An 8,679-nucleotide genomic window follows, 5' to 3' on the forward strand; every position below is an offset into this window, starting at 1 on the left:
TAGTATTCTGAAATCTTTCAGCGCGGACTAAGATCATCTTAAAAACATCGATTTTCCCCAAATACAAGATAATAGAATAGGGGTTTTAATTGGAGCGGATCCCTTCATAGCAACGGTATCATTTAAATGCACATCAGTACTATCAGGAATGCCACACGGATTATTGACAAAGCTTGGATGGACCGTCACAGGACCAACACCACAGAAATACAAGCCAACCTGTAATGATCAGAAATTCAATTTCGACATCACACTTTACAACAGAATGAAAAACCAAGAAAACCAGGAAATGGAGAACAACATTCTTCAAATGTTTTGAACAATGGAGGGAAAAATCTTAATAGACGGAAAAAAGACATTGAACGCAGATGAGAGGAAAGCTCAAGAAACTTTAAAAAGGACGTCATGTCATTATTTTTCTCGTTTTGAGATCGGTCTACCTTGGAGAGATGACAATAAACTAATAACACCTACTTTCTTGCCAAAGCACAATTACAGTCTCTTGCAAATTGAATGCAAAGGGAACCAGACCTATTTTTTGTTATAACCAAACCACTGAAGCGGACATCGCCAAAGGTTTGTCGCAGAGACACAACGTCAACCTAATTTCATGAAATCACAAATTTGGTATCTCCCACACCACCCCGTTGAACATAAAGCGGAGAACAAAAATAAGACCAGTTCTAAGTGCAGCTTCAGTACACAAAGGACATTCGTTAACAAAGCTCTCTTGGCCGGAGCAAATCTACTGTGCTTCCTTGTTGGACTTCTTCTGAGATTTCGGCAGAACGAAATTGCAGTAACCGCTGATATCGAATCGATTTTCGTGCAGGTTGCCATACGAGCAGAATATCCAGACACACTAAAAATTTTGTAGAACATAGATGGAGAGGTCAAAATATAGTACTTCTACTTGGATGATTACGATCAAAGTTTCAATACCACCAAAAACACAGCAGTAAAAATAAAAAATTTAAAAACACGTTACAAAAAAGTGGTCTTAAGTCTACAAAAGTTTTCAATAACAACCAAAACACAATTATGAAAATAATTGTAGAAAACGAAGAAATAGTGACAGGAGAGAGCAACGTATTTTAGGACAAATGTGGAATAAGATGGAACATATTTTTTATCTGCAAAATACCATGTAAAACTGGATCTCAACAACATGCAGCAATGTCAATTGATGTAACACGCCGCCTCATTAATTAATGCCCTAGGAATCATCACGCCGTTTTATATTAGCGCATGATGGATTCTTCAATCGATAGTTAAACAAGGTAACAAATTGAATAATCAATTTCCAATAGAGTTTCCTGGCAAAAAAGATTTAATACGAGCAAGAGGTAGATTAATGAACGCACAAATAACCCGCAGCCAGAATAATCCAATTATTCTTGATAGTAAGAATATATTTACAAAACTAATAATTGAGCAAGCCCACAACGACTGCTGGCATCTTGGGTTTGTCCGAGCACACCTCCAGAAAGATTATATCATTTTAGGAAATAGACAATTTTTAAAACAACTAAAGAAAACATGCTTTATTTGCCGAGGATGGAGAGCACAAAATATTACCCTCCTAAAGACATCTCTTGTTTCTGATTCGCGGAAGCAGAAAAACAATCTCATATTCTAAATGTTGCGTTAGATTTCTTCGGAACCATTTACATAGAGCACAGAAATCACACATTGGAAAAACAATATGTATGTCTTTTCACCTGATTTGTCGCTAGAGCTGTGCATCTGGAGGTTTGTCAAACATTGGACATAGACATTTTCTACTAGCCATCGAAAGAGTGTGCCTACTACACACAAACATTACCGAATCATTTTTGGAAACGTTTGCAAAAGGAGTACACATCCGATCATATCAGCTGCCCAAGCTGGAAAAAAGAATCAGAGGAATCGAAAGAAGGCTATTTAGTCTGGTGATTAAACGAGTTTACTCCGAGAGGTGTTTGGGTATCCAATTGATTGAATTGCGAAATTCCACAATGGAAAAAGGCGAACGAGCGCTATCCTTTGAAAGAAAGACATCAACTGGAGTACTGAACAGCCCGCAGCCAATTTAGCTAAATTTTGCACAATACTTAAAAAAACTATCCATTGAAGTTTAAATTTCTAACGAAACATTCATATTAGACTTTCATAATCATCTTGTCCAAAGTCAGCGCATCAAATGTTCAATTCTACACAAAGTCAAACAGTTGAGCACATGATGATGTTAACAACGCGGTGAAACTGTGAAACCGAAAGAGTATTTTAACTTCCTTAATTCTTTCAACGCAACCAGAATCCAGCTCAAATTGTTTCTTTGCCATCAGCGACAAGAGTAATCATCAAGTTTTTGCTAATTGTTTCCTATTTTCCAGTTTGACAAAAAAGCTACAGACTTCGGAATACAACCCACATATTTTCATCGACAGCCTTCACATCGACAGAGTTTAAAGCATACCTTGCCAACAATCTTCAGAAAAACTTTAAATTTCACAGCCCCCAAGAAGCCTAATAACTACTTTTCAGACATCCTTGTCATTCAACAACGGAGTGTTTTAATTACAAGGGACCAAATTAAATCACCGACGCAAAATTTGGTATGATCACAAAATTTCACCTGTCTACCCGGTTTTCATGTCGCCCCGGAAGAGTAAATAACAAGTTTATAAAGACCCAAACATGAAGCCAAAGTAACCTCAATTATGACACCGATGATCTCTACAGCTTTGTCATTAGAAAACAATCTTGAAAATAACTGAACGGCAATAGAAGAATAATGGAAACTTGATTGCCGAATTCTTTAAATGTAAAGTATAACAAGAGTGTTCATTTTTACCCTCATGCATGCGGCCCGGAGTGTTCAAGCACAAGCTTGATATAGCTTGATTTCCTTATTTTGTTGTGATTGATTCATGACTTCTGATTCATTCTCATTTGCAAAATTTGCGGCTTTTATGTTTTACCCACTGGTGCAACCTAGCAATTCATTGTAATCTAGAATTCTTTTGTGAATAAGTAGTAAACCTTGCTCCAGCAAATGCTCTTAGTTCTATCAATTCAGCAAAGATTAAGATAAGATAACTCCACATAAAAATTTGAATCTGTAAGGATTTCTTTATTTCAAAACGTCATTCACTAATGCATGAATTTTACGTCAATTTAAAGGTTAAAATGGAAAACGGGCGTTAAATCATGGTTTCATTTCAGCGGGCCCTCCAACTTTCGAGGGAGGGTCCTCCAACCCGCAAAATGAACCCATTTTCCGTCTAGGATTCATTCATGATTTGTTTCCGTTCATCAAATGTTTTTGCGACTAAATTTTTACATTTTTGAATTTATTCATATTTTACAGTCAGTGGCTTTTTTGCCATTGCCCATCAGCTGTTTCGATTATGCATGTCAATAAGTGTCGCTGATAGATCAGAGTATGTTGCAACCAGTCCTTTGATTCCACTGAGGGAACTCACTGTTGCTCCATCCGACCACAAAGGGATCCTGCTGCTGCTTCTGTTGCACAGTGTCTATTATCGTCTGCAACAGACATTTGCAAAATGATCGCACTATGGTCTGATGATAGGTCGCATGAGAAGCGTTTTTTGAACAAATTATAGCTAACGTAGTGTCAGAATTTTGGAGATTCTCCAGTATGATCTGTTTTTACCCTCCTCCTTTTTTATTCTGGGCAGTGTTTAAACGTCAGGGCAATTTCAAGGGAGTTAACCTATCAAAAGGTTGATTGAAGAAGGTAATTTGCAGAAAGAAAACAGTGTACACTATAGTAACAAAAAGCTACGTACAGCATGATTTCTGCTTTTAAAGTATGATTCGTGCTTCATAAGCATGATTTACGCTAGGGCGTGAAAAAAGGTGTGAAATTTAGAAATTTTAAGAGAAATTTCATTCTTATTTTCTCCGCTTAAACTGAAAAGATGGTTAAACCGCTTTGTTATTTCACCGTTTGTCAAGTTGTTACGCTACGAGATGCCGAATTTTCATGGTCTGAAATACAAAAGCAACTCAACTTGAAATCACGATCCAGTGCAAAGTATGCATACAACCGTTACTTGAAAAAAAAACAGTTTCGAGGCCCAAAAATCGATCGGAGGACCCCCAAAATTGTCCAAAAAGATCAGAAAATAAATTAGTTACAGATGTCTTGAAAGATCCCAAAACCTTAGTGGAGCGCATTAGAGTGGCTCATGACGCTTTCTCTTGCTACGACACAATTTCCAGAGGTACAGTTAGACGAATTCTCAAAAAAATGGCGTTTTTTCAAGAAATGCTGCAAAAAAGTCAGTTTGAAGAAGAAACGCAAGTGTTTTCGTCCAAAATGGTGTATCAAGATGCTCAAGAAGTCTTTCTATTACTGGCAGAATGTTTTTTCAACTGATGAAACAAGGGTGCGCATCTCCAGCGACGGAATTGTTAGAGTTTTTTAAGTAATGGAGCAACATTTCTCAAAAAAATACAAAAAATTTGAAGTTCCGACAAACGATCACTTATTTTTGGGGTGCAATACAATGGACGGAAATTGCTTTTTAAGTGTCCAAACAAGCTAAACGTTGTCGGTCATTTGGAATTTTTGAAAAATTACGAAGAAAAAATGCATTTGCTGAACATTATTTTTCAACAAGCTAATGCTCATGTGCATAAATCGAAGATTATCGGCAATTTGTTCCAACAAAACGAGTGGAAGGTACTGGAATGGCCAGCATACAGTCCAGATCTGAATCCTATTGAAAATTTGCTGGCAATTTTGAAGCAACGATTATGAAAACAGACAGTTTTTGCGAAAATTTAGAAGAAAAAGTATGAATTTTGGAATGAAATTGACGCAGACGTCGTGAGAAACGTTTATGAAAACTATGCAAACCGTCTACTAGACGTTTAAAAAGCCAAACGTGTAATGACGCGTTATTAGAGAACAAATTTGAAATCAAATTATTATATTATTTGACGTTCTTTTTGTATTGCTTTTTAAAAAATCTTAAGGTGTACGTAGCGCTTTGGTACTATAGTGTATAAAAATGTACCTTCTTTTTATGGGCCAACAGATTCACAAAAAGTGTCTCTACGTACATAATAAACACAGCTAAGTTTTTGGCTGATTAGCAATTTTATTTCGGCGCGGAGTGGCAAAGAAGTATAAGTTGAACGAATAACCTCAATCTTTGGAAAAAAAATTCTGAAGATTTTCTTATGTTGGTACAAAATTATATTAAAAAAATAGCTTGTTGCCATTGTGCAACCTAGATTCTTCTTTCAATTATAATGACTTAAAAATGCTGCAATTTGTGGAGTATCAAAATGACATCTCATGCCATTATATCTATTAACAATTATGTCCGAACTTCTCTATTGCTTAAAGTTCAATAAAGCGAATAAATTCTTTTGAAAAAGAGCTTAATCATCGGGTCAAAGAGTTGTTCAAATCAGTTCAAACTCCTACCCCAAGTTCTGTTCGAGCTGTTTGCTCGCCCCTTGGTGCCCATCACGGACGATGGTCGCACATTTTTGTCGCACGATGGTTCGAATTTTGGTCGCTCGAAAGTCGCACAATTTTTTGGTTCGCACTACGGTCGCATAAATTCTTTGGTTGCACTACGGTCTGATCAGAGGGCAACGTCTGGTAAATGGTCTGATCAGAGCGGTTTAGGGTCGCACACCTAAACCTTGTTGGAACTATTTCAGCCCCATTGTTTGATGTTTTCGCTCACTTTAGTTCATCTCAAATTGAAAGTTTGGACTTTTGCTGAACCCAGAATGTTTTTCTTGACCTTTGCTTGACCAAAAGTAAATAGATTGAACTTAGCTCAAAATAATAAAATTGATTAACAAGATTTGGTACAAATTTTATCAAATTATTGTTAGATGGTAGAAGTTTTCTGCGTATTTTTTGCTAGGAAAGTACTAAATTCAAAACTAATGCACACTTATTCCCTTGGACATGAATTCTCATTTGACGCAATATTGAAAAACTCTTGTGCGTGGAGAAACGACTTTATATAGCCAGATTAGGCACTGAAGGACATTCCCCGCTTCTTTTTGTTCTCAATTGAGCTACTTGAGTCCTAAAAAGCAGTTAAAAACATCCAATTTGGGCTCTATTACACTTTCAATTAAGCTCATGCAAAATTCAATCAGTTTTTACAAAATTGTAAGGCAATTGTGGATCTATTTTTCAACCCCGCCCATAATTTTTGTGCATGTAACAAAAGGGAAAAAACTGACACGTGTTTAATGGTCTTTTCATGGGTCCACCATTAGTCATTTCATAACCAACAAAGTCGAGTAAAGGTCTTTTCATGGGTCCACCATTAGTCTTTTCATAAGTCTATTTTTTTTCAAAATCCGAAGTTTTTCATTTTCTGCTTCTGTAGAAGCAGAAGCAGAGCCGGAGCAAAACTAAATAGCTTTGCACCAGAAAAATCCAACTTATGAAACAGTTGGAAAACTGCCAAAAGCCTCAAGATCTTCGTCAAATCTTAAGATAAAGAGTTATGGCAGCTCTAGTATATTACCACATTACTTGATTCAACGAAAACAGCTAGTTTAAGTGTATTGGTCCTAGTGCCATTAGCCATGACAAAATTTCTGCATCATTCAGTTTGCTTTCCCCTCCAAATATATGAACTATCTTATTAAAAAAACAATGCAGGCTTTTGAGGGATTTGTGGTTCTTCTGAATTGTAAAAAATGAAGGAGTCTACACGCTCTCTACGTTATATGCAATATTGCACGGAAAATTTTATTGGCAAAAAAAGCAGACGTTTGAAAAGACCAATGATGGACCCATGAAAAGAATTTAACTCGACTTTGTTTGCAAACATTGTGTCGAGCTTAAGTCCAGCTAAAATTTTATGGCGAGCCAAAGTCCTTTTCTAATATTTGGGTCCAGCTAAAGTCTTTTGCGAAAAATTTGAGTCGAGCTAAAGTCCAGAATATCTTAAAGTCCAGCTGTAATCTTTTCAAAGCTCAAATGAGTCGAGTATGGTCTTTTCATAGTGCATTTTGGTCGAGCATTGTCTTTTCATAAGTCTGTACCTAGACCTGGGAACCCAAGAGTCTTACTAATTCCTGACCAATCATCTACGTGTAAAGCAGCAACAAAAACGAAAAACCATTAACGCCAAGCTAAACCCGTTTTTGGTCGGCAGACACCTCTTCACTGTTCTTGCTGCCGAACTTAACGAACCATTCACTTCGAAGAGTTCGACATGAACATGGGCGAAGCAAAGAATCTAAAAAAATTGGAGAAGGCCAATGACTGAATCTATTCCTTCACTGAAAGCACTGTGTAATTGAACATCTCTTGAATTAGCAATGGACTTGAGTGATGTTACCTGTCTACTTGAGGTTTTCAGCCCAAAAGCAATACGCCCGCTGGGACAAGTCCCATGGACTTTCTTTGTTTGTTTGTTATGTGAAATTAGGACTATGTTTGTTAGATTAGCATCAGTTTAGCTCATGCATGTCTACAACAAACGTACTGACAGGTTAGGATCAGCTTCTCTTGGCCTCAAAATTAATAATGCTCATGATTATCTCTTTCAACCATGTTAACTCACCGCATTTTGGCAATTTGTTACTTTTATCCCGAATTTTGCAACTTAAAATCCATGATTATAATGAAACGATGTAAAACTGGAAATTATTGGTGTTTGTTATCATGCCAGTAATTGAAGAAATAATGTGCAACAAAACAACCAAATTGCATTAAAAACACACACGTCATGACAGAGTACGAGACACAATAATGGCAGCGTGTCCGTCGGCAAATCTTTCCCCTGTATGCGAGCAAAAACATTTTCTGCCGGAAGACAATTCAACAACAAGCGACGTGTAATTGCCCATTTTTATATTTATACCAGGACAACCCGCAGGTTTAGACGTCACCATTTCCCAGTGTCAGCCAGTCTTATCTCGGATGCGGCGAGGACAAGTGGTTTTGCTCTAACCTTAGCGGAAGACAGAAGGATTGGGCATTATTACCAGAAGTGCATTGATATGGGCATCCACTTCATACCATTGCAGTTAGAAACTTTCGGTTGACTATCCGAAACAACGCGGAAAACATTGAAAAGAATTGCTCTTTTCTCTTATAACAGAGGTTTCCAGCCCCCAGGTCTATCAGTAGCCTTCCATCGCTTCACTCAAGCGGCATCAATAAGTGCTATGCGTGGCTCAGCTACAATGCTGATTGCAAGAAATTCACGATTTTGAGCCAGAAATGATGGGGACTGTCTCATCCAATTATGCCGCCATGCCCAATGAGAGTTTCAAGAAAGTCCGGTTCAAGAACCCACTAACCTCAAATATTATTGTACTCACTCTATGAGAGGGGAGCCCTTTTTTGTTTAAATTTCACCCAATGAGTGGGGACATCAGTTAATTTAACTACTTTTTGCCCTGATCCATCTGCAGAGCGAGTTCAAAATCACCGAAGTAAACAAACTTTCTCAAAGACATCTAATTGAAAGTACAACTGCTCTTCTTTGCGTTCTTACCTGATGAATTGGGGGAGAACTTCAGTAAATGAGACGTTTCAGGAATAGCATTCACGATTTCATGAATTCTTCAGTCACGAGTTTTTGTTCTTACCTGACCAAAGTGGGGAGAATATATCACGCGTGGAATTTTGAAATGGACAGTTGAAATTAGAATTATTGAACTGCTGAT

The sequence above is a fragment of the Convolutriloba macropyga genome, chromosome 5 (genome assembly GCF_964194025.1).
Source record: "Convolutriloba macropyga chromosome 5, txConMacr16.3, whole genome shotgun sequence".
Classification (NCBI taxonomy): domain Eukaryota; kingdom Metazoa; phylum Xenacoelomorpha; order Acoela; family Convolutidae; genus Convolutriloba; species Convolutriloba macropyga.